At 43.8% G+C, this 26,656-nt stretch overlaps 1 long non-coding RNA gene across 1 annotated transcript; it reads left to right on the top strand.

The window, feature by feature from the left end:
- The first annotated feature begins 2,390 nt into the window (after window positions 1-2,390).
- On the top strand, window positions 2,391-17,589 carry LOC137163062 (uncharacterized). Its single transcript, XR_010922617.1, has 2 exons — window positions 2,391-2,566; window positions 14,082-17,589. It is a non-coding gene; the product is annotated as an uncharacterized lncRNA (long non-coding RNA).
- Window positions 17,590-26,656: the final 9,067 nt, after the last annotated feature.

Here is a 26,656-nt window from a genome sequence, read left to right as displayed (position 1 = left end):
ATCTGGGTACACAGCTGGTCCTTATGCTGTGTACTGCAATGATGCCAGCAGAAGTAATATTGCATGGCGTGGGAAAGTATCCTACCATGGAATAAGACAGTCCTCCCCAGAAACCTTTTGCAAAAGATTGCAGAGTATCTCCAGGAAAGTTTCCTGGAAACCATGGAGGATTCCCAGGCCATCCCTGTACACATCAACAGTCTTCCCAGGGGGCACCCTCTATGTAGCTGGAGCAGCAACTGGAAAGAAGATACTCACTGCACCTAACTTCTTTTTTCATATTAAATATAAGAGCATGTAACCCCCGAGTTTGGTTGGAATTGCATACTCATCAGAAGTGCCTTCCCCAGCATCATGGCAGAGCATGATGCTCTCCAGGGGCTGGCTGGACTGCTTTGGGATTAAAAATAGCTCCTGGCCCTTGGAGAGAATGGATTCCTCCTACCCCCACTCATCTGTCTCCCATTCTCCCTCCTCTTTGTTGTCCAAAATGTCCTCCTTGGTGTCTGAGGTGGCCCAGGACTCAGACTGCTGGGAGATATCCATGGCTGCATTTGGGGGTAGTGGTGGGGTCACCGCCGAGCATCCCATGCAGCTCATTGTCACCGCATCACGTCTGTGGCGCAGAACCAGAATAACTGTTTGCCTCATTTTCTGGTATGCCTGCCAAAGTTCTTTGACTTTCACACGGCACTGCTGCATGTCGCTGATGTACCCCTTTTCCTTCATGCCCTGCGCGATCTTTTCATAGGTGGTCAACATTTCTATGGCTGGATTGGAGCTATGCCTGCACAGACTCTTCTCCCCAATCCAAAGGTGCGAGATGTTTGTAATGCTCACAACAAGAGTGCACAGCCGCCTTCAGAGGGCCTGGGCTCAAAGACTCCTAGAGTGACTGCCTACTTACAGCCCAACCCCTCTAACTGTTGGCTGGCACGTCCTGTTGGAAGGGCTGGGCACCTAGACTGACACGAGCCCTCCCGCCCCCCCCCCCTTGGTCCCTGGGGGCTTTCCATACCGTGGACTACAAAGCAGCATGGCCTCTCTCCGAGGCTGACGCTGAGGAACAACCACCAACCACTACAGCAAACTTTAAAAATCTCCAGTAACAATCCAGACTCTTCAATTAAATGCACAGTGGATAAAAGAAACCCATGGTCGCTTAATACTGGAGAGTGACTATAAGTGGGCTAGGCACTAACAGTTAGGACCAGAACCTCAGCTAGTGTGAACTGGTGTAACTTCGATGAAGTCAAGGCAGGGCATAGAACAGATTCAGAGAAGTTGGTTTAGAACCTGAAGATCCAGCTGCACGTTCACCACACCCGACAGAGATGGAACTAGGTAGCGTGCAGGCACCAACAGAATTGGTTGAATGCATTAAAAATAAATAAAAGCACCACCAGATGTAACAAATTGACAGGTTTTCTAGATGTGTTTTATTCATATACTAGAATCCCAAGGGCAGTGAAGTGGCACTCATGGGCTCCATTACTAACAATTAAATCTAGACCAACAAGGAAACTCTAGAGCTGTAGTCTAACAGTTGTGATATGGGAGCTACTGGAAGGCATTTGAAGGCATGTGGTGGGAGGAACCCAGTTTGACAGTGGGTAGCAGTATGCATTAAGACAAGGGAGATCATTCTTCACCAGCCTCCTGGAGTGCTGTGTGGAGATTAGTGCCAAGATAGGTGAGTAATATTTGATGAATGCTTGGATTTTCTAAAAGAATTTGAGGTTCCTCATCAAATGTGGGGCCAAATCCAGCTCTCCTCACTCATGCAAGGCATTGGGAGAAGGATTAGACCCTTCGTGGTTAATGCAAAGAATCATAGAAAAGGTTAAAGTCATGGGTATTTTACAAGTTGGAGAGAAGTTTTAGGAGTTAGTTCAGGACCAGTTACACATTATCTAATGCACAGTGCTTAGTGTTATCTGTAATTATGTGGTGGATGTGCTGCAGCGATCTCCAAACCTGTAGATGATACTAAAATTGTAGGCAGAACAAATAGTGAGAAATAGTGCAACCAATTGTGCATCTATTAGGAGATCAGATGGCAGATGCAGTTCAAGGGAGGGAATCATTAGCGCTCAGGGATGCTGAATGTATGAACAGTTGGAACAGAATTTTTTGCAGGCTGCTAGGATCTGAAAGTCGTACCATATTTCTTTGGAAAGATAACTTTTTGTGGTGTGGTAAAGTCAGGCCAGATGGCTACAAAAGGGTATACCAGGGCCAGTATGTGAGCCCTAGAATGCCATAGGCCCTTTTCCCTGCAGGCACAGGAGAGGTTACTGCAGGTCAATTAGAGACACCTGGACCCACTTAAGGGCTACTCCAGGTGTACTTAAACCCTGCCTTCCCTACAGGGTGGGGGAACAGGAGAAGAAGTTGCCAGCAGGTCTTAGCAGCTGGAGGAGAGACTCCCTGAACTAGGAGACAGTGCTTCTCTGAAGCAGAGAAGGAAAGATCCTGGTCCCAGCTTGCAGGAAGGATGGGTGTTTCTCCAATCCTCCAGAGCTTTACCACCACCTCTACAGCCCTGAGAAGGAGCCATGGCAAGGTACCTCCCTGGGCCTGGGGTCATATACATGGACTGGGACAGCCTGCCCCTCCTCTTGGGGGGAGGAGTGGAAGGACACTCCACAGGCCTGAAATAAGGCCTGCACCAGATGCTCCATGTGAGAGGTGCTATGGGGAAGGGACAAAAGACTTGTCAAAGTTGGGGCAGAGTTACCTCAGACCCCACTGCCAAAGGAGACTGCTGCCAATAGGTGAGACCAAGGGGGGTTGCTATACTGCAGTAAATCCTTGAAGTCTATGTAGGACCTTAAGATCACAGTAATTTTGCTCATTGTTTGTTAGTTAATATAACTCTTCTTCAGGAAGGTAATTCCTGTCTGTTGTCTAAAACAGTTAGAGAGAAAAAAACAAATCTAGAGAACACAACTCTGTTCAGCAATCAACCTGAAAACTGATCAGGAGAAGTTACTGGGTAATAATCATTTTATTATATAAATACTTACCCATAAAAAAATTGTGTTGCTCTTCCAACCTCCCATGCATACCAGAGGTAAGCCTCACCCAGTGCATGTGCGAAGCAGGTAAAACTGTATATCCCCATTTTACAGATGAGAAACCTGAGATGTACAAACTGAAGACTCAGTGCTAAAGTGCAAAACAGACTTTGATTTTTGAGTGTTCAGTTTCAGACCCCAGGAGTCTGAACACCTACAACTACAGTTAAATGCTCAACTCTTCTGAATGCATCTCAGACCTCTTGGTATCTAAAATATTTTGCCCACAGCCACTCTAGAAGTAAGGCCAAGAATAGAGCCCAGATCTCCTGGATCCCAGACTCGTCTCCTCCTGAACACCTTGTAGCTGACAATGAAGACCTTGAATTTGACATGCTAAAAGAGGCCAGGGAATCCTTGAAACCATCAGCCCTGTACAGAGCAGCACAAAAAGGCAAACACGATAACAGGTGCTCTTATCAGGGGATAAAATGAAAAACAAAACAGCCGATGCTGTTACTACGGCACTTAGATACAACCAGAATACTGTGCAGTCACCATCTCAGACTATTGCTGCCTTGGTGAGGGGGCAATATAAAGCAACAAAGATGTGATGAACTAATTTTTTTAAAATGTAGAAGGTTGGGCAAGACAGGAAACTGTGTGCCAAAATACAAAGAGTATGGATGAATAGAGTTCATATGCAGTACATAGAAAGCCAAAGTCTGATGTCTCCTCTGCTTCCATGAGCAGAAGTGATTCTGTCTGTGGATCCAGTCTGGGGGAGGGTAGATGGGGTGAGGAGCTCTCCTCTGTGACATACTCCTGCCATACCCCACATATCAGACAATCTCACTGTGTTGGATGTGGAAGGAGGTACAAAAGCAGAGCATGTTCTCTGCCAGATCCTCACCCACAGGAGAAACTGAGTCTGCTGTATGGTGTTCCCTGTCACACTCTGGAAGCTCTTCTGCACTATTAAGGGCAGTTTCAGGTGCAGCAACCATTAGGGGAGTCTCTGCCAATCTAGTGCCTACCTCTTTGTCTGGTACATCCCAGGCAGTGCTGAAAGGGGTTGTCCTTTTGGTGCAGACATGGTCGGCTGAATACAAACACCCATTGTAGGTAAGTGCACTAGATCCTCTGGTCTGAGTCTCGCTTATATTAAGTCCTCTTTAAGCCCTTCTATCCATGTGATGGGACCTTAAAATAGGCACCTGCATGTACACCACTGCCAGAGTGATGTAAAGGGGCTTTAGTGCAAATGAAAACGAGCCACTTGTTCTCAAGGTGAGAACGCTTCACTACAATCTAAGGACTGATTCGTGGCCTGGGTGATGCGGCAGCACAAAGCACCTTCTTAGACTCCTCTGCCATCTACCCACGTCACAGGTGGCAGCACAGCAAAGGTTGCAGACCATGCTGGATCACTGTGTCCCCACCCTATGCAGATGGATGAGTGGGTGGAGGCTTTTCTCTACCCACCATCAGGATTAATTCGCCATTTTGGTTTTTTGTGTTCATCCTCCATTGTGGCCTTTCTTGATGCCCTGTTGGTGCCCCCTCTCCCTGAAATCTGCCTAGCAATTGGGTGGCAGGAAACTCAAGTGAGGTGGGTCATGTGACCCTAATGAGACTCTTCCAAGCAACCATAGGTTGTATAAAGTCTCTGAGCCCTGTGCAGAGTGCTGTGCACCCCAGTAGCAGCCGTGCTTGCTCCTCATCCATCTTTGAAGAAGACCGAGAGGATCATACCTACCTGCTTTGATATCGATCCTGATCCCGTTCCTGCATTGCTGTGTGGTCCTTGGCATCGTCTCTTGGTGGTTCCCGATCCCGTTGTGGTCCTGGTGTTGTCTCAATCTCTTGTATTCTTGTGAAGGAAATGGTGAGGTACATAATTATCTGATTTCTTTTATCACCCACCTTGTTAGTTTGGGATCCTGGCTTTAAGCCATTGAGCGTTAACGGAGATATTTTAGTAAATCTATATTATATCATAGTTGTATTACTTTTGTATTATTGGGTGGAAAGAGTCACCACCGGTGACTAGATACAGAATCAAGGAAGATCCTGGGGTTGGGGGGTCAGTTATAAATATTGCCTCTTTGTTAAAGCTGCTGTTTTAAAGCTTTTTAGTTAACCCTTGCATTGCCCTAAATTGGGGCTCGTTGCAAAGCCACAAGTGAGCCCCAAATAGACAAAGCAGCCAGAGGGAGACAATGTTGTTGTACCTGTTTTACAGATGGGGAACTAAGGTACAGAGAAAGTTAGGCACATCTACAAAGCCAAAAAACAAGCTGTAGCAGGGAATCTCAGAGCCCAGGTCAACTGATTCACACTTATGCTACAGGGCTAAAAATAGCTGTGTAGACATTCCTGCCTGGGCTCTGACACCCTCCCCCTCACCAGATTTCAAAGTCTAGGCTTCAGCTTAAGCAGGAATGTCTACACAGCTATTTTTAGCCCTGTAGAATGTGCCTGTGAGGCCAGTTGACCCAGATTCAGACTTGCTGCCCCCAGGTCTTTTTACTGTTTAGATGTCCCCTCAGTGACTTGCCCATGGTCATAGAGGAAGTGCTTGGCATGGCCACCAATTGAACACAGATCTCCTGACTCCCAGACCACTGCCATAACCATAAACCCACTTCTGGTCATCAGAGAGGGAATTGCTTTATCAGTGTTCAAAAAGGCTTTGACACCCCAGTATGTCATGGCACTAAAGTCTGTTACTGCTTAGTGAGTTTCATGATGTCCAGCATCATTTCACAAGACTGCCCTGTAAGTCATGGCACTCCAATGCTTAAAGTCTGTGAAAAGCTTTTACAAACTGCTTTACAAAGTCAAACAATTCCAGGGGGAAAACAGGCCCAGTTCTTTGGGGTGAATCAGGAATAACTCTATTGGGAAGTGGAATTAAGTGGTTTAAAATCAATGAGTGGAAGAATCAGGTCCAGTATATGCAGATTCTCTGAATGAAATTCTGCCCACATTTACATACAGCTCACCCTATTGGATTCCTCATTTTAGCTGAGGGTAGAACTTGCGCTTTAATTTATCATCTCAAACACTCTAGGTTTACATATATATATCCTGTTATGAATGTAGTAGGTGCGGCTCAGACAAAGTGGCTGATGAGAATTAGACACTGTCAAGAAGCAAAGGAATTCTGAATGAGGCTGAATCTGTCATCAACCTTCCATTTCTTAAGCATGCTGCAGGGAACCCTTCAAAATGTAAGGACTCCATTCTGCTTTCATTAAAATCTAGGCAGAGTTAGCTTTAGGCAGAGTCCCCTGCCTCCATAATTTATTTCAGCTCCTATTCTTTATCCCTTTGAAAATCTTCACAACCTCTAGAAGGCTCCACTGAAGTTAAACTTGTCAGGCAGTATCTGGAGAACTTTCAAAGTTTAGAAAATTGTCACCCCAGCTCTCCACGTGGCCTGAATCCCCACTGAATTCTGTGCCTCCAGAATGAGGCACGTGATTATTTACATCAAGACTGACTAACTGTACATGGTCAAAGCATGAAGCTATGGGATTGGAGTGCCCTGATGCCAAAGTCTACTTCATCTCTTCAGTCCTAGAGAAGCCCCTGGTAACCTGCACTTTGACAAGACATGTCTGGATTATCAGAATTACTGTATTGCCCTTCAGCATCCTATTTCCAGCATCCCCAAATACCAGCCTATGAAAGCTGGATCCATTCAGCAGCATGTAAATGGGAAGGCACAAGAGGTGCACTCAGCTTTTGGAAAGGTAAGAATTTAAAAATACACTGCCTTTAAATGATGGAGCATTAGTTAGATTCTGCTCTGTTGCATGACACTAAATTCCAAAGACATTGGGACCAATTCTCCAGTGCCTTTTCTCTTGTGTGTTCATTTACCCCTGAGCCATGCAGAGAACTGACTTGCTGGTGTCTTATAGCCAACTTGCACAGGTATAAGTAACTATCCGTGCAAAGCAGTGGTGAATCAGGCTTCAGTAGCGTTAATCTGGATTTACACTGGGATTCCTGAGGGCAGAATCTGTCCCTAAGTAAAACAAATGAGCGATCCCTTTTTCTTCCTGAAGGAGCAGAGGAATAGACTTAGTTTTATTTTACTCCATCTACAGCTGCTCTTTCTTCTACACCAGAGCGTTTGCTGCCAAAATAGCAGAGGATGCATCACTTCATTTCTCTACAGCAGACAAAACAGACCTGCATAGTGTCCTCTGCTGGAATGCAGTAATGGAGCATGGGAACATGACAGCAGCCAGGTGGAAGCAGATGTTGCCTAAGAATGTGGCCTTTAGCTGGGGTAGATCTGAGAAAGGGACTGCAGCCAGGGAATTGTTAAAGTTAAAGGCTTGCAAGAGCTCCTATGTTATACAAGAGAAGAGCCATCTTGCCTTGTTCCCTTTGCTGCACCAGCATCTGGAGCTCTGAGCTAGGTAGGTGCCTGTCTTCCAGAGTTCCTAAGTTCTGGTGGAGAATAACTCTGCCACAGGGGGGCTATGCAGGGCAAGCACCTCCTCCAGAAACCTCCCCATTGCCTTTTCCTTGGCTTCCTCACCACCAAGCCCCATTGCTGACCATTTCTGCAGCATGAACAGGAATTTATGAAGCAACTTTGAAAAACTGGAGAAGTATGAGCCAACAGTGTGCCCTTATTGCCAAGAAGGCTAACGGCATATTGGGCTGCATTAGTAGGAGCGTTGCCAGCAGATCAAGGGAAGTGATTATTCCCCTTTATTCAGCACTGGTGAGGCCTCATTTGGTGTACTGTGTCCAGTTTTGGGCCCCCCACTACCGAAAAGATGTGGACAAATTGGAAAGAGTCCAGTGGAGGGCAATGAAAACGATTAGGTGGCTGGAGCACAGGACTTATGAGGAGAGGCTGAGGAAACTAGGCTTGTTTAGCCTGCAAAAGAGAAGAACGAGAGGGGATTTGATAGCAGCCTTTAACTATCTGAAAGGGGGTTCCAGGAAGAATGGAGCTAGGCTGTTCTCCGTGATGGCAGATGACAGAACTAGGAGTAATGGTCTCAAGTTGCAGTGGGGGAGGTTTAAGTTGGATATTAGGAAAAACTTTTTCACTAGGAGGGTGGTGAAGCACTGGAATGGGTTACCTAAGGAGGTGGTGGAATCTCCATCCTTAGAAGTTTTTAAGATGAGGCTTGACAAAGCCCTGGCTGGGATGATTTAGTTGGGGTTAGTCCTGCTTTGAACAGGGGATTGGACTAGATGACTTCTTGAGGTCCCTTCCAACCCTAATCTTCTATGATTCAGTGCTGTCCAATAGCCTAGAGTTCTTGGCTGGAAAGGCAGCCTGGCTTGCCACTTGACTATCTAATGTGCCTTTCTCAGCAACAAATCTTTCTTTATGCTGCTCTTACAACTTAGTTTTACTCTTTGTCCAGTTCCATGAATCAGAAGGTAAAGATCAAATGATTATGCCAGCTAATGCTTAGCAGTAGAGAAGAATCCAGATGGCCTCTTTGTTTGATCAAGTCTCTTCTAGGTGCCCATCAGATTTCATCAATGTAATAATCAACACTTAATTAGCCAGGTACTGTCATCTGAGTGGGCCACCTGAGATCCTGAATAGCAGAAAACTTCCTTTCATTAGGCTGTGATTGCTTCAGTTTCCACTTGTAATTGTCTCATGAATATGGTAAGAAGTTGGAGTGACTCAGCATATTGCAAAAACCCCTTTCAAGGAACTAACTTGATCTGAGTTTAGAGTCAATTTTGTCATTTCTTATCCCCAAGGAGTTGGACATTTTAAAAATAAGAACAAAAAGATTGAAAGTCATGTAAAATGTGCTGCCAGGTATTGTAGTGTACAGGAATTGGGTAGTACCCCTTTAAATAACTTGTTTTCCCTGTCTTCCATTGCAGAAACCACCGAACCTAACACTACGCATGTAGCTAGTCCTTGTTTACTTATGATATAGAAACATACATGGTTATCTGGAACCTGAGTGTGCCTAGGTGGTTTCCTCATTCTTAATGTTGTATAGGGAAGACAGGCACAATGGGTATTGACAGACTCCCTGCTAGTTGGCCCTCTACCATGTTTGTATAGCTCGTATAACAGATGCTATAAAAAACAAAGTTCTGCTTTACACGGAAAAGCTCTTTAGCTACTACTGCACAAAGAAATGCTCTGTGGATTATGCCTTGCTGAAAAAGGCAGGTAAGGAATTAGTGCATAGAAGAGATGACCAGAACTGACACGCTAATTCCAGGATCCCATTCAAAATCACTTTTCTTGTTGGGTTCTTTAAAGACTCACTCTGGTCTAGGGAGAGTTCTTCTCTTGCAGATCTCCCCTCTGGGTGAAATTCACCCCCATGCAGAGGCAGCACAAGGCCTACATGCCCTGCTTAAGTCTCATGTAAGCAGTACTGCATAGCCCTTGCACTAGCCCTCTGCCCAGACGTGAATGTCACTCTCTATGCTTTCTTTACTCAGCTAACGTTGACTTTCCCTCTGTTCTTCCACACAGTTTATTTTGCAGGTGCTGGTGCAAAAGAAGTCTCCTCACGAGTGCATACCTTAAGAACATAAGAATGACCACACTGGGTCAGACCAATGCTCCATCTAGCCCAGTATCCTGTCTTGTGACAGTGGCCAACGCCAGATACTTCAAAGGGATTGAACAGAACAGGGCAATCAAGCGCTCTGGGCCCTGTAGTCCAGTCCCAGCCCCTGGTTGTCAGAGGATTAGAGACATGTAGAGCAGGGGTAGTCAATAGGCGGACTGCAGGCTAAATCCAGACCTTTTTGAATGGACCACAATCTTTTTATCATTGTTGCAGTGTGAAAAATGTTTCTCTAGCATCTGGACCTAGACTGTACCTTGACCAAGAAATCTGGACCTTGACAAAAAAAATAATTTACTACTCCGATCTAGAGCATGGGGTTGCATCCATGATCATCTTGGCCATTAGGAGAGGCTAGCCCATTGCATCACCTCTTCTCCTACGGTGCCACCCAGAGCTGCCCCCCCCCCGCAGATGGAGGAGCCCCACTCCAGAGCCAGGCTGCCCCAAGTCCTGACAGGGCAGCCCCAGTGCTGGGTGGCCCCAGCTGCTCCAAATTGGGGCCAGCAGCCCCAGTACTAGCCAGGTGGCCTGAGCTGTGCAGACCCCAGCCACCCCAGAGCACCAGCCACATGTGGCCCAGCCACGCCCACTGGTGGCCCTAGCCACTGGGAGCACCAATAGCATGTGGCCCCGGCCATGCCCACCGGCAGCATCAGCTGGGCAGCCCCAGCACCCGGCAGCTCCAGCTGCCCTGAATCCCCCTGGGGTGGCCCAAGTCCCAGCCAGTGGACCCAGCCGCCCTGAAGCACCAGCGGGGCAGTTCAAGCACTGCATGGCCCAGACCAAGGGCTGGCTCGCCCCCCTCCAGCCCCACTGCATTTGGGGGAGGCTGAGCAGGGGTGGGAAGCTGCTGCAGTGCCTGGTGATGCAGCAGGAAGGGGCAGGGCCTCACAGTGGAGCATAGGTGGGGCCAGGCCTGGCTGTTGAGGAAGGCTAAGCCATCCCTGGCCTATAATACCTGGTGTCCATGATCTTGGCTAATAGCCATTGATGAACCTATCTGACGTTAAATCCTTCTAAAACTTTCCTATCTCTTCCACAGCATCACTCAATGTTATTTCTCTCTCCCTCTGCTATTATTTATCATTAATTATTATAGACCTTAACTCTCCATGAAGTGTTTGGGGGGGAAACAGTTTGTTTGAATGACACCTTACAGGATGAAAGGTATAACTTGTGTGGTGCTTTGTGCAGGGCTCTGGCTGTGCTGCATTACTTTCAACAAACTGAGACTAAATTAAAATATCCGCTCTTATCCACTAGACATTCAGGGCAGAAACATGAAGGAATTAAAAGTCAGAGATGACTGTCTTTTTTGTTTTGTTTTTTAAAAGTTGCCAGCGATCTTTATGAAAAGGGAAAAAAATCAGAAGTGAAAATACTTGACAGCAGCCGTTAGTAAAACAGCTGTATTATAAGTGATGTGGACTAAAATCACAAGACTTGCCCTTGGAACAAATTTCCGTCTACTGGCTTGTAGCCTGTAGAGGCAGAAAAAGGTATTAATTAGGAAGTACAATCCCTGACTGATCTCTACTACCCAATAATGCATTTTAACGCATTCCTCTCTGAGCCCAGTGAAATTAGACCAGGGCTGAACTGAGCCCACTAACATTTCAGACACTCAGAGCAGGGGCATGCAAGGTACTGAGTACCTTCAACTCAAAGTACTGTCAGTGGGCAAGTCCAGATAATGGGAGTTGCTGGTGCTCCCCATTCACTTATGGCTGCTCAGCTCCTTTCACAATGTGCCCTAATGGGTGGTCAGCACCTTGCACGATGTAATCCAGATCAAAGGGAGTCTGGCAGGCCTCTAGGGCTGAGCTATGCAATCAGCTAATAAGCGTAATCAGGGCGAGTGGTGGGGATCAGCAGTTAATTATGGAATCTGTCACCTGTAGGTCACTGGTATGAATCTGACCAGTGTCAGTAGGCATGAAAAGTCATCACTATCAGTATGTGTGGGCCGCTGTGACAAACACCTTAGTCCATTTCCCAGGGGAGAGGTGTCCATGTCACATGTGCTATTCCATAGGACGCTTACATGACTGTTGTGTGCAGCTGCCTGTTCTGTGAATAAAAGCCCTGCTCAGGCTCCAAGACTGTCAGACTGACCTGACGTTTCCGCCACTAAGCTCACTTTTTCTTTTTTTATAGCCATGAAAAAGGAAAATAAGTGCTGATGACAGAAAGAGCTCTTGAGTTAAAAGGGCTCTAAAGTTTAAACCCACAGGGTTGGAGTGAAGTAAGTCTTCTGTGGCTCAGCTCTACACCTTTAAATCTCCTACTCAAGTAACTGCCTGGAGTTCAACAGTCTAAAAACAAGAGTGTCTCACCTTTCTCTGGTACTTAATAAATCCCTGGGGATCAGATGGTGCCCCCCAAATTCCAGGCACAAAGGGGGACCCCCCCCATATCTGGCTCGCCCATGCTGGAACAGGGTGGGTGTCAGCCAGCTCAGCGTCACCAGCCTCATCTCCCCCTATCCACTCACCCCCAAGTCCGCAGGTTCTTGAGGTCTCTTCACAGGATTAGAATCCACATGGGGAGAGAGGCACCAGACTGTATGACCTGTGTTAGGTGGGGATGTGACCAACAATATGAAGGATGCACATCATCCCTGCTTTGTCGCCATGAAGATTCCCTAGAAAAGATAATACAGCTTAACCTATGTTATCTTTCCCATGGGGCCTTCTCCCTAGTGGGGATCTCAGAGCAGCTGCAGCTAAGAGACAGGCTTCTCTGCACAGTGTAACAATCTTGGCTAACTGCTTTCCTGCCATCAGGCTTTCTAAATGTTTCCATTTCCACTGTGTGTATTTCAACATGCTGCTTCATAAAACAAATGGTCTACGGTATATTCAAAGTTTGGCTACATAGTTCTGATTGGTCTGACATCCTGTCCATGATCGCTATCAGTGCTATGTAAATAGTTTCTTAAAAGACTTTAAACACGTGACAGAAGTTTGTTATTCTGACCCATTACTTTATCTGGCCATATCGTAAGTGAGCTGTACTGTGGTCTCCTGAGCAGTGCTATACTTGATTATAGAGTGAGACATGAAAACAGATCTTAATATTTTGGTGAATAGGGACCACACATTTTAAGGCTTGTCTACACTTGTAAGTTAACTTGGATTCAGGTAGCGAGAGAACTGAAAGCCTATGAGCTATTCTGGAATAACTCAGTGTGTAGACAAGCCCTTAGCTTATTACCAAGAAGCCCTTAAGTGGTTCATTTCCAACAAAAACAGAAATGCGTACTCACTTTGAGCCAGAGGCTCAGCTGGTGTAAATCAGCATTTCATTTAAGCCAAAGGAGCTATGCTGCCCTACACCAGCTGAGCCTCTGACCAATTGTAGCTTCTCTACTGAATGTCCTCTGTTTAGTAGTAGTTTCACTGTGTTTAATAACCTTGTGAGTGACGTGTAGATCTGAGGGGAAAATATATATGACACAATAGATCAAATGCATAATTTGGGAATGAAAAATGTATCTGGCTTGTTGGCCTGTCATGGATAAACAGAATTATTACTTGACTGCTGGGAAATTCTGAGAATGTAGCCTAGGTAGTGCTGTTCTAGTTGGCCTCATACAGGGTGTAGGAGAAGGAATCTCTTTGCACCTCTCCTGTCCTGCACAGCCACTTGAGGCCCAAACATACTCTTCCCCAAAAATGTTTAAAATTCTGTTAGAGGGACAAGGTGGGTGAAGTAACATCTGTTATTGGAACAACTTCTGCTGGTGGGTGGGGATAAAGTTCAGACAGAGCTCTTCCTCAGGTCTGGAGAAGGTAACCAGAGTGTGACGCTGAATACACAGTGGGACAGATTGTTAGGCATCAGGGTTCACACATGCTGTAAGAGACCACTGAAAATGGGCAATTAAGGATTAGCAGCTAATAGAAGGTGGTTACAAACTGTTGTAAGGAACAATAAAACCAAAGTCTATTTGAATGTATTTCCTCTGCTCAGGGTAAAATAAGGTTGTCTTTCTGTTTATAAATGCAAGTATCATTATTTATAGTGCCTTCCATTCCCAAGTGCCTTAAATAGATATGCAAACTATACACAAGGAGATTGCTGTAGCCACCTCTGGGGCGAAACACAGCAGTTGCTTTTTCAACACCACACAATTCAGGGTGGGAAGTGAAGAATAATGTAATAGTACACTTAGCCCTTTAAGTATGCCTTCATGTTCATGTAATGTGCTGCAGCTCACCTGATTTGTACCAGTTGCCTCTCTCCATGAGCAAGTTTGGTTCTCTGATGTGTGCAACTTCCATTTAAGTCAGTGCCCATGCAAAGCAGAGGGAAGTTACCCCCATGTTAATAAACTGATAGTGTTCTCCTTAATTATTCTGTTTGCTTATTTGATGTTTTATTTATTACAATGTATTAACTTGTCTCATAATGAATAGAATGATAATCGAGCAGTGGGGTTTCTATTTGTTTTTCTTAGGTGGTGATGCAAAAACATTCTTTCAATAAGCTGCCAGTGATGCATCATGTGAAGGATTACTACAGGGCTCTTAAAGACAACTATTTGCACAATTTAAAAGAAGGCTTGGCACGTCTGCACTACAGAAGGAAACAGTCTGCCCATGTCTCTCCTGCATCAATTGATGAGCTCACTCTCATCCGTACTACTCATTCACTTTGATAACTTTCCCAGCACAATCAAATCCAGGAAGCCAACAAATGACCAAGATGAGGCTACTCGAAATTAACAAGGCACATCAAGCCAGGAAATAAGAACCAAGGACCTATTATGAGAGATTCCCTTCATCTCAGCCAGTTTTTAAACATTCTGTCATTGGAGGTGTGAGATACCTTAATAAATGATTATATTGCTGCAAAGACACTGGAGCATGAGATACGTCGTGGCAAGCGTGGAAGCCCTGAGAGGTAGTGTGAAAATATTATATGTAGCTATGTTTCAGAGTCGAAAAACTATAGGGCTCAAGGAGGTATGGGAAGAAATGCAAAACAGTTACGTGAGATGCAGGTACAGGCGTTTGAAGCAAATCAGTCTGAAGAGAGGCTCAGAGGCTGGTGACTAAGCGTGAGCCCTGAGCGGCCCTCAGTTCATGGATATCTTCAGGAAGTACAGTGGAAAGGGACACTGCGAAGGAGAGCCTTTCAGGGAAACTAGATGGTACTTATTCATATAGCCAGGTACCAGCAAAATGGTCCAGCAAAATAACCCGAGTAAGCGATTACTGTAGCAGAAAGCTAATACTTCATCGAAGTACAAAATGCAAGGGTATTTTATATCAGAGAGATTTATGAACCAGGTCAACCACAGGCTTTTGGAAGAAACAAAGTTATGCATGACTAATTTGCAACCAAAAATATCAATGGGGAGATCTATGAAAATTCTAAGAGAAATGCAGCTGACTTGATGAGTTAGACTGAATTCCAAATAGGTTTTCCTAGTACATTTCAACATGGAGAGTTTTAGAAACAGGCTTTCTGTAATCCATCAGATCAAAAACAGGAGACTTTGCTTCAGCTGGAGTGAGAGTACCATCAGTTATTTTGAAAAAGTGCAACATGTGTAACTGACTCCTGGGATCTTTGGATCTGTCCTACTCAACACTCACACCTGCTGCTGCAACAGATGGATTTACTCCTTCACAAGCAAGAGCATTTCCAACTTTCCAAGGCTCTCTCTGAAGTAGGAATTCAATGTAGGGGTTCTGCTAAGTAAAACAGGTTCCAATGGTGAATATAGGGTTTGGTGATTCATCTGTCAGAGTGGTCCCCCAGGGACAAACTGCAGCCCTGAACAGAGTAGTAAGCTTTCCCTCGGACTCCTGCACTGAAGCACACATAGGGGCAAGATTTGGGAACTGACTTAGCTTGCCCTTAAGCTGCTGTTTCAGTTATGTGACAACTAGAAACTTTGCTGGCCAAATGTAGAGGCAGTGTGCTGTAAGTAAAAGGAATAATGGCTAAAGTATGAGTCTAATCTCAATCCTAGTGCCAATTAAAGTAGAATCTACATATCCTATATATAAAACTCAAATACATTCTGGCAGGTTTGTTTTTGATAACCATCTTCCAGGAAGATGTTGTCAAACCATTCTGCAGCTCCATTATGGGGACAGACCTTGTGCAAATAGATACTTAGCTTTATATATTAGAGGTGACCAGATTCAGGCTTATCCTGATCTCTAGTGTTAGAGAATTCCACCACTCTCCTCCAAGAATACCCTACTCGCGCCTCTAAAAGGTTCAGCCAGGGAACCAGCAGTTGGAATGTGCCTTTTTAATCGGGTTTTGCTGTGGAGCACAATGGAGAGGCAGTTAGTGAGTCATCTTGGTCCTAGCCCATTGAGGGCCTTCAGATTCAGAACCAGCACAACTTGGATCCAGAACTGGATCAGGAAACTGTGCAGGAGGCAGAACCCCTATAAATTAGGCTGTCTCCAATTCATCCTGCTTAGGAGCCGGGTATCCTTTGTGGTGAGCTTGACTTGCACTGGGCCTTGTACTCCAAGTCACATAGGCAATTTTGACAATCCCATCCTGTGCCTTATGATGAATGTAGGACCATAACTGTAGACATCCTGGTTGGAATATTTTTATTTGGATCAACAAGCGACTAGTAATAGTACCCGCTCCTCGGCATGGCTGAAACACTGGATGAACTTAATAGAACAATATTTTTCATGAGCTTTGATGTGGTTACAAGACATCACCAGACAATCAAACAGAAGACAGACTAGGCATATTTATTTTTGCCCTATGCCTGTTTTTAATATAAAATATCCTCCATTTGACTTTAACACTACACCTGGCACCTTTCAGAGAGCAGTGAACCACACAGATAGGTGTGGAAGATATATTTGTTAACCCGGGTGACTTTATTTGCATCTATAAAGAGTAGACGGAGCTTTCAGAAATGTTTAGAAAGGAGTTTTTACTGTATGCAGAGTAGCTCATCTTGAAAGGTCTGATATTAGGTGCTGCTTTGCATGGTGGAGAAGCAGGTTTTCAGTAATACTGTTAGTGAAGAGGGATTAGAGCTCTAAAAACAAGAAATATAAGTGCCATGTAGACCTGCAGGAACTCAGCCAGTTCCTACACTGAAGTAGATTTTATTTGAAATTCCTAAAAGGTTTTGCAGAAATAACTGCCCCATCAGAGGATATCAGAGGAATCGCTGCTTATTCTGCAGCAAATTCTAGTCTTTCAAGAGATTCAGACGACTCCTTACACATGCCACTTTAAAATCACCAGAGTCAAATTATCCACTTGTTTCCATATATGACAGTGGTCTCTGCATTTAGACACCGAAAGGACTTGACAACCCCTGGTAGGTGGGAGTAGGCAATTAAGTGCAAGAGGTCCAGATCCTTACAGGCACTTAGCTGTTGCTCCACTCAGTGTTACAGTACCTAGCCCCTATGTGGACTGCTAAGCAGTAGAATTCTCAGCCCCAGACTAGGTGTCCAGGCTCCCCATACAATGCAGGGGGAGTGGGATGAGGAGAGGAGCTTAGATACCTAAGTGACTGACTTGGTGTGCCTGTCTCACGGGCCATATACTCAGGGACTTCAGCTGTGAATCCTCTCCTGAAGTCAGGCACCTAACCCAAATCAGCTGTTTAGGTAGCCCTACATGTGCTAGCAGTCAAAAGTGTCTCTTTCTCTGTCTCCTGTTCCTGCATGATACCTCTCATGCTTTCCCTGCATCTCCCTGTGCTAGGCTGTCTCTCACACAAGCCCTCTGCTGCCATCTACTGCCTGGTGGCCTGTGGCTGTGGGAGCTATCAGGTACCAGGTACTGTGTGTACTCAGACCACAGCTATGGAATCATGCCCCACTGTTAAGATAGGCATTTCCCTGCCTGGTCTGAAAATCCTGCTTCAGGGCCTCCAGCATTTCGCTTTGAACTAGGACTCTAAGCAGCTTCTTAGCTGAGAGGAGGTGTCAGCGCTTAAGCAGTTTTGTGAATACCAACTGACAGAAACTTAGGTGCCTAGGGGACCAAGATGTCTGTGAGGTTGGGAGGCAGCTGAGCAGCAGCTTTGAAAACAGCAGTGGTGCCTACATGGTGGCCGTAGACACCTAGAGCGGCTCTTACATACTTTTAAGGATCTGGGCCAGAAACAGAAAACCCTCTACCACAGAGCCAGAATGTCTTGGAGTGGTAGAAGCTCTGAAGACAGATTGCCTCAAAAATCTCAGTTTATATAGACCATCAAGCCTTGCACAGGCTATTAACAAAGGATAATTCAGCTACGTGCAGTGGTGAAAGCTGAATAAACTATCAGAGCACAAATTCACTCTCCATCATAACAGTCGAAAGAAAAACATAGTAGGAGATGCACTGAGTCTCATTGCAGCTGTAACATTAGGCAGTGGGCCATCTGTTGAGGATGTTGTAACCAAGCAGAAGAAAGATCCAGAAGAGAAATGTAGCTTATCTCCTTCACGGTCCAAATACCATTGAACGATGCAACCATACTCTTGATACAGTATGTGATGTAACAAAAGTGCTATTTCCAGGGTGAATGCAGTTCTCCAGGGTGATAATGCAGCACTCTCATGACAATTATACGGGAAGTTAGTAAAATGGACATTTTGCGGTAGGCAAGAACGAGCATGTTGATCACTGAGATTCATCCTGCTTCAGCTTTCAAAGTACTACACAAGACATGGAAGTTTCCTCTAGGGGCAAAATGCTATAATCAACTAAGGCATAGCAGTTTAGCTAAGTAACACTAAAAGGCCCCTTGCCAGATTTTCTGTGAAAAAGCAATACCTCTCCATGATAAATGACTGCTTTTTCAAGCAAGCTTTTGCTGTGCCCATCCCCAACCAAAAATGGAAGCCCTCAGAGAAGCATCAATGAAACACTTATGGCTAAATTAGATCTCTCTTGAGGCAGGGAGGTGAGAGCGCTCCAGATGGTGCATGGAGGTATGAATATATGAATAAAGTTATATTTAAAGTTTCTAAGCCAAGTATTTTGAAGTGATTATGATCCAAAAAAAATTAGAAAACCTTTCAAAAGTAAACTTCAGGGAAATGCCAGAAGCTGGATGACAAGGGATAGATCACTTGATAATTGTCCTGTTCCGTTCATTTCCTCTGAAGCATCTGGCATTGGCCAACTGTCAGATATTGGGCTAGGATGGCCCAGGGCTGACAGGATACTGAGCTAAATGGACCTTTCATCTGACCCAGTATGGCCTTTCTTATGTTTTTAAATTTTCAAAACACCACACCTTTAAAACTTTCTGATTTTTACCAGATTGTCCTGGAAAACTCTACCCTGGAGTGAAATACAGCATGCACAATTTCAGAACAGTTTCTTTCTGGGGAAGTTGATAGGCAATTAAGCATCAGACTAACACTGGGACACTGCCTTCAAACTTACATAGGGAGTAATTACTGCCATTCCATAACATTAGCTAAGAAAATCTCAGCAGCAAATAACAATGCTCAGAATACTCTGTTGTATGCCAGCACCCAGAATCCTCTGCCAACTCTCAGCTATTCTACAGCACTGCAGGGGCATTTGAACTCTGGAACCAAAACAGAAAGTTTGTGTGCGCTTATGTGGACCCGGGACTACATCAATATAAAGTACCGTTTAATTTGCACAAGCAGAGGCTACACAGGGCATAGCAGTGTACCGCTTTAGTGCACTTTACAAATTACATGCCTGTAGTTCACACTGCAAAGCCATGTAGACAAGCCCTAAGGATTTGTCTATGCAGCAAGTTACTGCATGGCAAGCCAGTTTGTCACGCAGTAATGTCCAGAATGAATGTTGCTGCAGTGCAATGAAAGTCATGGAGTGCGGCTTAGCATACTGCAAGCTGAAGAAATATGCTGAGTTGCATTTGGGAACTTTCACTACACTGTAGCAGTGACCACACAGGCCATTACTGTTCACCAAGCTGGTGTGCTATAAATTCACATGCTGACTTGCAGGGTAGACAAGCCTTAAGAAAAATAATTTGGAAGACTATGTATAACAGTGCCAGGTGGTGACACCTGCCATCACAGTGCAATGAAATGATGAAGAGATGTTTTTTAAATCTAAGAGCTAGTTTCCTAATCTTGCATCATAACTGTGACCAGCTCCCTGTATTTGTCAGGTTGTGTCACATGTGTAAAACTAAAGGGCTAGTTTGTGCCCTTAATGCACATTGGATTTGAAGAGAAAGCAAGTTTCTTTATGCTGGGGTCCTCCAGGAGCATAGTGCTTCCCAGAACAATCCTAAACCTAATCCTAATGTTAACCTTGTACTCCACATTCCTTTTGCAACCCCCCAGCCTCCTCCCTACTCTTTAGATATCTCTGCCCCTATATTAACCTGCTTACTACAATGCCATTCCTGTCCCCTCTGTAGTGTATAGGATTTAAATTCACCAGTTCTTCATAGCCTACTGCCTGTATACAGGCTCCCTAGGTTCCCCTACATATGCATTCATTGGATTGTGATGGTTCCTTTGAAGCCCCATATTTTTGAGCCTGATCTTGTATTTTTTATGTATATAAAAATATTATTGATTTCATTACAAGTTTTGGATGTAGCAGTAATGTTGAATCAGAGCCATTAGTATGTCAATGTGTATTAGGTATCACATCAAGTATTGACCAGCTCAGTGTTAGCAAGGATGTGCTCATGCAAGCCAAGCAGAAAAGCTACCACTCATATGCTGCAATAAATTGTCATATAACTTTTTCCATTTTCCATCAAAGGCCCTTCCTTTCCCCAATAAAATCAGTGATAAACTCCCCTTGACTTCAATGAGCGCAGTATCTGTACTCTGATTTATAATGTGATGATTCTGAATTAAAGAACAGTTGAACACAACATCCTCTGAGACCATTAGGAGCTGAAGGTAGGGATTTGACTTATGCCTTCATTGTCATTTTATTGATCTCTCTGTTGGCAACATGCTGCCAAGCAACTGTGCAATATGTTGTGGATTTTCTATAATTTTATTAATAAACAAGGATAAACTCAATTATAGAAGAACTCAACTGAACTTATTTCACTAAATGCTTGTTTCCCAGTTAAGTAGCTCCACTAAGTAAAAATTAACATAAAAAGGTCTTGATCCACATTATGACCCATGGGCCTCCCTTTTAAAATAATGACAGCAACTTTTGGCTTCTGTAATGTCTGACTCTTAAAAGAGCTGGCAACACTAATAACAGTTAGATTTCAGATGCATTTTATAGTGATACTTTTGACACAATATAAACCTGATTGCTCAGTTATGGAACACAGCACATTTAAAGTGCTCTGAAAGACCCCAACATTCCAATAAGCCACATAGAATACATAAGTAAGAGTTTAGAACCACTTCTGTGGCAACCATCTTTTTTAAGCAGGGACAATTTAAAAGTTTAAGATCTAGTTAATCGATGTGAGAAATAGTGGATGGTTTTAATTTTACATATTATATTTCACTTACTATATTCAACTGCTTGCTATCTCAGAGTTGCCTGGAGGGACCAAAATAGTTTTTGTTGTTAAAATAGGGATTCAGATTTTCAGTAATACTCTGGGGATTAAATTATATTTCCTTTTTCAAGGTAGATAGTTAGGGAGATAATAGTTTCACTGATTTCTCCCCTAGACTTCAATAGGAGCAGGCTCAGATCTTTTTTCTGTTTGAATTGGATCCATCATTAGTAAAGAACTGATACAAAGCAACAGTAATGTCAGACAGTTTGGTGGCACTGGGTTTTAGTCCCAAATCCTCAAAAGTATTTAACTCCCATGGGAGTTAGATGCCTAAATATCTTTGAGCATCTTGGCCATTATGTTTTGCTGCACATTTTGCAGGTGCTGTTACATTTGCCTTAGGAAATTAATTTACTTTTACTTCTCTGATTTGAACTGTCAGTTACTCATAATATTACTTCAGTAGTTTACTGTGAAGTCTGAAAGTTGGGTATATTTTAAGACCATATTCTCAGCTTAGTACTGTTCTTTTATGAAGTAGATCACATAATGGCAGTAGATAGGTTTGTACAGAGAAGACTGGAGATAAGATTATCTTCTCGGAACTCAATAGGACAGGCCATTTAAAAAAAAAAACAAAAAAAAAAACCCTGGAGTCTCCTGCCCCAAACTAGCAGGCTTCGCCATTTGGTATAGCTAGTGCTCACCTAGAGCATCCTAAGTCATCCATAACTGCCATTGAAGTCAATCAGAGTGCAGTCTAGAAGAGGACTGCATGATCAGCCCTTTATTCATTAGTACCTATCAAAACAATAGTTAACAGTTGTTTCTTATAATTTAGTACTTAAGCTATAGTTCCCCCTGGCGGTCCTTCTCATCACTATAAAAAGCACTTAAAAAGGTACTGGAAGCCAGTTTTTTGGGCTACCATAAAGTAGGCTACAGAAATGTGAGATACATAAGTAAAGAAATAGGAAAACTCAGCATGCACTGTTGCTCCCCGAAGATAAAGTGAATTACTAGGCATGTATAGTACAAGTATTTGTTTCTTTAGACAGCCCATTTAATATTTGATAGGCCACACTGATTAAAAAAAAATCTGGTTTAGGGTGAAAGTGAAGGCAGCTATAAATTTTTTTTAAAAATATAACAAATGAAAGAAAGGGAAAGTTGATAGTACTGAATATAAATCAGAAGCTATGAATTGCAGTAATTTGATAAGGAAAGCAAAGGGACACAAGGTGAAATATATGACCAGCAGAGTTAAGGACAATAAGCAAGAGTTTTTAAAGTATATGAGGAACAAAAAGCCCCCTAACAATGGTATTGGTTGATTACTAGATGGAAATGGTAGAATTACCAGTACTAATACACAAAAGGCAGAAGCGTCCAATAATATTTTTGTTTTGTATTTGGGAAAAACCCAATGATGTTGTCATATCATACGATAACACACTTTCCATTTCACTAGTATCTCAGGAGGATGTTATATAGCAGCTACTAACGTTAAACATTTTAAATCAGCAGGTCCAAATAATTGACATCCAACAGTTTTAAAAGAGCTGGCCGAGGAGCACACTGGACCATTAATGCTCATCTTCAATTAGTCTTGGAACACTGGGGAAGTTCAAGAAGACTGGAAGAAAGCTAATATTGTGCCAAAAAATTTAAAAAGGTAAATGGGTTAACCCAGGTAATTAATTATAGGCCTGTCAGTCTGATATTAATGCTAGGCAAGATAATGAAGCAGCTGATACAGTACTTGATTAATAAAGAATTAAAGGGAAGATAATATAAATAATGCCAAAAACATGGAAAATAGATCCTGTCAAACTAACTTGATATATCTCGATTAAATTACAAGTTTTGATTGATAAAGGTAATAGCGTTGATGCTGTGCATAGATTGCTGTAAGACATTTGACTTGATACCACATAACATTTTAATTAAAAAACTAGAAAGATATAAAATTAACATGGCACAAATTAAATGGATTAAAAGCTGGTTAACTGACAGGTCTTAAAATGTAATTGTAAATGGGGAAGCATCATCAAATGGGTATGTTTTTAGTTGAACCTGCAGAGTCAGTTATTGAGTCTATACTATTTAACATTTTTATCAATGAGCTAAAAGAAAACATAAAATCATCAAGTTTGTAGATGACACAAAAATTAGGGGAATGATAAATAATGAAGAGGACAGATGACTGATTCAGAGCCATTTGGATCACTTGATAAACTGAGTTCAAGAAAACAATATGCATTTTAATATGGCTAAACATAAATGTATATATGTAAGAACAAAGAATGTAGGCCTAACTTACATAAGGGGGGACTCTCATCCTGGGAAGCAGTGAGTCTGAAAAAGATTTCGGGGTCATGGCAGGTATCAGCTGAACGTGAGCTCCCAGTGCAATGCATTTCTTGGATTATGTGATGGGGTGTCCACCCCACATAGGACTGGAAAGGGTTAAGGTGGCCATATAGGTCTATTAACTCCACCGGCTACATCTGGAGGAAGAATGGGAAGCAGAGATTGACTGCAAGCAGGTTCAGCTGTGCAGGAATAGGCAGGACTCCTATGAAGCTGGCAATAGACCAGGGCTGCTGCTGGGAAAGTGCACTCATTTCCTGGGAAAAGGGAGGTGTGTTGGGGGGTTATAAAGAGATTTAGGCCATGTTGCTCCCTGGGAGGCAGGAGTAGAGAGGCTGGCAAACTCCAGAGTGTGGGGGAGTGCCAGGGTAGGAGGCAGCCCATGAAGTAAGCAGCAAGGTTGGGGACTAAACAGGCCTTGGCTGCTGGGTTGAGAGTCCCTGGACTGGAACCCAGAATAGAAAGCAGGCTCAGGTTCGGGTTCCCTTAACTCCCATGGGGGAAATGGCACTGGTGGGACAGTAAACAGGAACTGTCAGAATCACTGCAGGCATGACAGAGGATTTGAGGGACTGAATCCTGGAAGGAGGAAACACAGATAGTGATCCAGCTGGCAGGCTGAGTCATGAAGAGGATGCTGTAGTTCCTGGAGCAAGAGAGGGGCTGCAGACCTGAGAAAGAGATGGTGTGCAACCACCGGAAGGGACATCAGCCTTAAGAGCTAATCCCCAAAGTGACCAGGAGGAAGTGCCAGACAAGTGGTCAGTGTTGCAACCCATGACAGATGCATAAATAGGGGAATCTTGATTAGGAGTAAAGAGGCTATTTTACCTTTGTATTTGGCACTGGTGCAACAGCTGCTGGAATACTGTGTCCAGTTCTGGTGTCAACAATTCAAAAAGAATGTTGAAAAATTGGAGAGGGTTCAGACAAGAGCCATGAGAATGATTAAAGGATTAGAACCATACCTTTATAGTGAGACTTAAGGAGCTCAATCTATTTAGTTTAGCAAAGAGAAGATTAAGGAGTAACTTGATTATACTGTGCAAATACCTACATCAGGAACAAATATTTAATTATGGGCTCTTCAGTCTAGCAGAGAAGGTATAAAATGATTGACTGGCTGGAGGTTGAAGCTAGACAAATTCAGAATGGATATAAATAAGGCATAATTACAGTGAGGGTATATAACCATTCAATGATTTACGAAGGGTTGTAGTGGATTCTCAATCACTGACAATTTTTAACTCATTTGAACTAAAGATTATAGCCATTTGAACTAAAGATTATAGTATCAGACATGGGAAACCTGAAGGATTAAGACATTCTGACTTTCATCTCACCGGGTTTCTATCAGCGTGGGCGGGCAGAGATAGACCCTCCAAGCCCGTAAATATCCTGAGATCCACAAACAAATCCTTCAGATCTCAAGACGTCTATGCAGGACTGGATTATTTGCAGGGAAGATCGGTCCTTCTGCGCTATTCCCTAGGACCCCTATGTGCTTCCTGCTGACAGCTACTCTTCCTGAGCATGGTTAGTCCTGCTTTGAGCAGGGGGTTGGACTAGATGACCTCCTGAGGTCCCTTCCAACTCTAATATTCTATGATTCTATGATTCTATGTGTATAGGACTGGGGGAAGTCAGAATTCCACTGTGCAGTGGCATAAGAAGTGTTGCAGAAATGTTTGTTGGAAACGTTGTTTTACCTTGTAGGAAAATAAAGAATTTCATAGGTGCAGTCCTGTGCAATATAAGGTGAGACTTATAGAAGAACATATTGTGATATATGGATGGGGAGTGAAAGACTGAGAAACAATTTTAGACAGTTTATGAATATGTGTACAAAATCTGAGTATGGCACTAGTATGTATGAAAATCATCCATCTGCAATTTTGTATGTGTACCCAGAAAGGGTGAGGTGGATCTGATATATTCTTCTCACCAAACACCTGAGCAACCATGCAAAGCACTCATTCACTCTGATGGCCTGACTTGATCCCCTGTTGGGCCTACCAGACAGGTTTCCCAGGAATGACTCAATTTAGAAAGGAGGAGGGAAGAGGGGAAAATCAAATTATCTGGGTGGGTTTAAAGGGACATCCAAGAAGAGAGGTTTTTGAGACTCTTGACTCTTACCAGGTGGAGGTTTGGTATAAGATACATCTGCCTAAAATTCTCAGTATGGTAGACATTCCTGTAGACTTTAAAAAAAAATCCTTTTCCTCATGTTATACTTTGTCCCTACTGGTAAGATTAAACAATACGTTCCTTTATGAAGGCTGCCTAGTCACTGTATTTACCATAGGTCATAGACTCACAAAGGGAAGAACAGTAGGTATCAAACCCAGTTAGACTTGCTTGGGTAAGCATGGCCAATACACAAGGTACCACAGTCCAGGGTCCGGGCTCAGAAAAGGAGACACAGGGGGTTGCATCCCAGGCAAGGTAAAGGCCCAAGGCCTGACAGCTGAGGTAGTGCACTTAGAGATGGAAAAGAGAACAGATGCAGCTAGCCCTGTAACCATGACACACGTAGTGTAAAATTTCAGGTGGCTTGCTTTTGTTTTAGCAGAGTTGGGGAAGGGGTGAAAATTGGCCTTGCACAGCCTTGCTTCAGCATTAACTACAAAGAGATTGTGTAACTAGAGGTAACACAAAGTCATGAGAAAATGGATAAATTTCAATGAGAGCATAAACAGCCAAACCAGGTTTCAGCGCTAAAGTACTACTTAAATAAACTGGGTCAGGTCCAGCACTTGATCTCTCAGCAGCACCAGGGACCCTTTCACAGGCATCCCCTCATAAAGCTGGGACAGACATTTAATGTTGTGACTCTGCACAGCCACCGCTAGCGACACTCCTTGTCATAGGACTCCAGCTCTTCAGGCTGTGCTCTAACTGCTAGCAGAAAGTTGGAGGAAAACAAGCATTGTTCCTTTCTCTGATAACTATCAGAAAATGGCATTGGCGGTTAGAAGTGGGGTGCTGCAGCCGTTATGAGATTAGCTCCCTTGATGTGCACAAGGGAGACGCCTGCCCTGCAGCTTTGACAGGAGGGTAGCTAAGCCACAGGGGCGGGCAGGTGGAGATGGCCTCACCTGGCAGCAGGAAACCACCTGGGATCTCCCTGCCTTCAACAGTGCAGAGCATGAGGCGGACCGAGGGTGACCAGCTGTCTTGATTTCATAGGGGCAGTTCCCATATTTGGAGCGTTTTCT

This window comes from Emydura macquarii, unplaced genomic scaffold (genome assembly GCF_026122565.2).
Source record: "Emydura macquarii macquarii isolate MOO-44397 ecotype Brisbane River unplaced genomic scaffold, CSIRO-AGI_Emac_v2 contig_2473, whole genome shotgun sequence".
In the NCBI taxonomy this organism is placed as follows: Eukaryota; Metazoa; Chordata; order Testudines; family Chelidae; genus Emydura; species Emydura macquarii.
Note: the sequence above shows the minus strand (reverse complement) of the source record. Positions and strands in the feature narration are given on the sequence as shown.